This window comes from Solanum lycopersicum, chromosome 1 (assembly GCF_036512215.1).
Source record: "Solanum lycopersicum chromosome 1, SLM_r2.1".
Classification (NCBI taxonomy): domain Eukaryota; kingdom Viridiplantae; phylum Streptophyta; class Magnoliopsida; order Solanales; family Solanaceae; genus Solanum; species Solanum lycopersicum.
In genome coordinates, this window is record NC_090800.1 from 63,525,293 (window position 1) to 63,530,082 (window position 4,790).

At 51.6% G+C, this 4,790-nt stretch overlaps 1 non-coding gene across 1 annotated transcript; it reads right to left on the minus strand.

Moving 5' to 3' along the window:
- Positions 1-259: 259 nt before the first annotated feature.
- LOC112940845 (5.8S ribosomal RNA) lies at positions 260-415 on the minus strand. Its single transcript, XR_003245085.1, has one exon. It is a non-coding gene; the product is annotated as a 5.8S ribosomal RNA (ribosomal RNA).
- Between the last annotated feature and the right edge of the window lie 4,375 nt (positions 416-4,790).

Sequence of the window (4,790 nt, forward strand, 5' to 3'; positions counted from 1 at the left end):
CTTAAACTCAGTGGGTAATCCCTCCTAACATGGGGTCGTGGTCGGAGCGCCTTGTGAGGCGCAGTGAGGGTCGGGGAGTCCGGACGCGCGACGGGCTGTAGCCGCGATAACAAGAGAGAGTTGAGTTTCAACCACCACTTGTCGCGACGTCTGTCGACGTGGACTCGCAATAAGGCCGGTCACGCGATCGGGGCGCACAGGAGGCCAGCTTCCGCCCCCGCTCTCGGCCTTGCGGCGTGCGAGGGGGCGACGCGATGCGTGACGCACAGGCAGACGTGCCCTCGGCCAATTGGCTTCAGGCGTAACTTGCGTTCAAAGACTCAATGGTTCACGGGATTCTGCAATTCACACCAAGTATCGCATTTCGCTACGTTCTTCATTGATGCAAGAGCTGAGATATCCGTTATCGAGAGTCGTTTGTGTTCACAGAGCAGCGCGCTTCCCCGCGCACGATCCGCGAATGGGGCGCGAGGGGGAGGGTTATTGATTGTAGTATTCCTTGGTGCTTTCTGCACCGGGGTTCGTTGGTCGACCGAAGAGCTTACACGCCTCGGTCGACGGGAGGGAGGCGCGCGACGAGCGAGCGCCGCCCCCAGTGTTTAAAATGAGTTCGCGGGTTGTTTTGTTGTGCAGGTTTTGACAATGGTCCTTCCGCAAGTTCACCTACGGAAACGTTGTTACGACTTCTCCTTCCTCTAAATGATAAGGTTAAAATTAGTGACGCGCATGAATGGATTAACGAGATTCCCACTGTCCCTGTCTACTATCCAGCGAAACCACAGCCAAGGGAACGGGCTTGTCAGAATCAGTAGGGAAAGAAGACCATGTTGAGCTTGACTCTAGTCCGACTTTGTGAAATGACTTGAGAGGTGTAGTATAAGAGGGAGCTGAAAGGCGAAAGTGAAATACCACTACTTTTAATGTTATTTAACTTATTCCGTGAATCGGAAGCGGGGCACTGCCCCTCTTTTTGGACAAAAGGCTCGCTTCGCGGGCCGATCCGGGCAGAAGACATTGTATGGTGGGGAGTTTGGCTGGGGCGGCACATCTATTAAAAAATAACGTAGGTGTCCTAATATAAGCTCAACGAGAACAGAAATCTCGTGTGGAACAGAAGGGTAAAAGCTCGTTTGATTCTGATTTCCAGTACGAATACGAACTATAAAAGTGTCGCGGGCGTGTTTTTTTAAACGCCCAGCGGCGTAGCACGGATGAGCCATGATGCCGTCAAGCGCTCACGCAGCACGCCTACTAAGCCCACAGGATGCCCTCGACGTCCGCCTGCCTTTGTCTCAGCCGCCCCGCAAACGTCGCTAGCATGTTTTTGTAGACGCCCAATGACGTAGCACAGACGAGCCATGCATGCCGTCAAGCACCCACACAGCACGCCTACTAAGCCCACAGGACGCCCTCGGCATCCGCCTGCCGTTGCCTCACTCGACCCGTCGACGTCGCCGACATGTTTTTTGTAAACGCCCAACGGCATAGCACGGACAAGTCATGCATGTCATCAAGCGCCCACGTAGCATACCTGTTAAGCCCACGGGACGCCTATGTCGTCTACCTGCCTGCACCTCGGTCTGCCTCCAATACCTCTACCCCCTTATATATGCTTAAAAAAGTTTTACCCATGTGACAGGAGTAGACATGGATTTTCCAGAGAATCATAATAGAAATGTACAACCCATATATGCACGTTCTAAGGTACAAACACACATCAGCTTTCACAAATCACTTTCATATACATAAAAAAATATTTTTCAACATTGTTTTTAATTTTTTTCGAAAATTCCTAAAAAATTAGTAATAAATTAATTTTAAAAATAGGAAAAATATCAAAAAAAATATGAAATCAACTCCGGAAATTCACAAATAAATATGGGAACCTTAAAATATTAAATTTAATAAATTTTAATTTTTAAAAAGGGACGTAAAAATTAAAAAAGCATAAAAATAAATTATAAAATAATGATTAAAAGTCGGAAAAATATGTAAATGCTCGAAAACACTTCTAAACATGTCAAATTAATGATAAGATATATATTTGCACAAATAAAAGATGTTTCAATATCGTAAGAACTGTAAAAGTAATGAAAATGATGCGCAAGAGTCACGTTAGGCGGAAACATTAGAGAATAGATAATGGAAAGTAGATGAATATGTTTGTTATGCATGGAGGTTGTTTCAAAATCCTTTGATTTATGGATGGTATGAACATCCACATGTTTTGTTTGGAACTCGAACAATGTTGCGCAAGCCTTGAAAGATGTGAGCAGGCCACGGCCGACCGTTGTGTGGAGGCACGGCCGATGACGGCCGACCGTTTGTGCTGTTGAAGGGCTATGACGGCATGCCACAGCCGAGTGTTTGTGCTATCCAAGGGCGATGATGGCATGCCATGCCCGACGACGGCTGACCGTCTGTGCTGTCCAAGGGCGATGATGGCATGCCACGCCCGACGTCGTCCGACCGTCTGTGCTGCCCAAGGGTGAAGATGGAATGCCACGCCCGACGTCGTTCGACCGTCTCAACTAGTCCAAAGGCATTGATGGCATGTGACGCCCGACGTCGTCCGACCGTGTGTGCTGTCCAAGGGCTATGATAGCATGCCACGCCCGACGACGACCGACTGTCTATGCTATCCAAAGGCGATGATGGCATGCCACACCCGACGCCATCCGACCACGTGTGCTGTCCAAGGGCTATGATGGCATGCCACGCCCGATGACGGCCGACCGTCTGTGCTGTCAAACAGCGATGATGGTATGCCACGCCCGACGACCGTCGACCGTCTGTGCTCTCCAAAGGCGATGATGGCATCCCACGCCTGACGCCGACTGACTGTGTGTGCTGTCCAAGGGCTATTATGGCATGCCACGCCCGACATCGTTTGACCGTGTGTGCTGCCCAAAGGCGATAATGGCATGCCACGCCCGACGTCGTTCGACCTTCTGTGCTGTCCTAAGGCGATGATGGTATGCCACGCCCGACGTCGTCCGACCGTCTGTGCTGCCAAGGGCGAAGATGGCATGCCATGCCTGAAGTCGTCCGACCGTGTGTGTTGCCCAAAGGCGATGATGGCATGCAATGCCCGACGTTGTTAGACCGTTTGTGCTGCCCAAGGGTGATGATGGCATGCCACGCCCGACGTCGTTCGACCATGTGTGTTGCCCATAGATGATGATGGCATGCCACGCCCGACGTCGTTCGACCGTGTGTGCTGCTCAAAGGCGATGATGGCATGCCACGCCCGATGACGGCCGACCATTTGTGCTGTCCAAGGACGATGATGGCATGCCACGCCCGACGCCGTCCAACTGTGTGTGCTTCCCAAAGGCGATGATGGCATGCCACGCCCGACATCGTTCGACCATGTGTGCTGCCCAAGGGCTATGATGGCATGCCACGCCCGACGTCGTTCGACCGTGTGTGCTGCCCAAAGGCGATGATGGCATGCCACGCCCGACGTCGTTCGACTGTGTGTGCTGCCCAAAGGCGACGATGGCATGCCACGCCCGACGTCGTTCGACCGTGTGTTCTACCCAAAGGCGATGATGACATGCCACACCTGACGTCGTTCGATCGTGTGTGCTGCCCAAAGGCGATGATGGCATGCCACGCTCAACATCGTTCGAACGTCTGTGCTGCCCAAGGGCGATGATGGCATGACACGCTCGACGTCGTTCGACCGTGTGTGCTGCCCATAGGCGATGATGGCATGTAACGCCCGACGTCGTTCGACCGTGTGTGCTGCTCAAAGGCGATGATGGCATGCCACGCCCAACGATGGCCGACCGTTAGTGCTGTCCAAGGGCGATGATGACATGCCACGCCCGACGACGGCCGACCGTGTGTGCTGTCCAAGGGCGATGATGGCATGCCACACCCGACGTTGTCTGACCGTCTATGCTGCCCAAGGGCGAATATGGAATGCCACGCCTAACGTCGTTCGACCGTGTGTGCTGCCCAAAAGTGATGATGGCATGCCACACCCGACGTCGTTCGACCGTGTGTGCTGCCCAAAAGTTATTATGGCATTCCACGCCCGATGTCGTTCGATCGTGTGTGTTGCCCAAAGGCGATGATGGCATGCCACGCCCGACGTCGCACGACCGTATGTTCTGCTCAAAGGCAATGATAACATGCCACGCCCAACGACGGCCGACCGTCTGTGCTGTTCAAGGGCGATGATGGCATGCCACGCCCGACGTCGTCCGACCGTGTTTGCCGTCCAAGGGCGTATTTTGTAGTCCATGCCCATTCTGCGCAGGCCTTGGCAGATGCCGCCTGGCCGCAGACGTGCTGCGTACGCAGACCCATTTGCCCCTTGACATCTAACTTGGTTTTAATAATAGCACCCGACATCCAGAAAACCCCATACAGTGACATGTCATTAGTCCCTTAATATGTCATTAGGCCTTATAAATGAACTCAACGTCACGAAAAACTCGCAATGGGGCGTCCCTAAGTATATCATTGTGAGAGAGAGAGAGAGATGAAGTAATGTTCTAGCATATGATGTGTTGTGAAAAGCTTTAAATTTTCTGATATTTTTATGACGATACAATAAAATATGTCTACAGTTTATCTTAGACTTCCGAGAGGTTGATTATGTCGTGTGGTGATCTAAGAGTACTTTAATTGCTAGGGGGTACTTTGTGTCGTAACAGACTTGGAATCAGAGCCTAAGGTATTAGGATTTTTCTTAAGGTTTCAAAGTCTCGTATTGCAACGCCTAGTAGAGTTTCGACCATCAGTTGTAAGTTGCGACACATCTAAGAGTGAGAGGC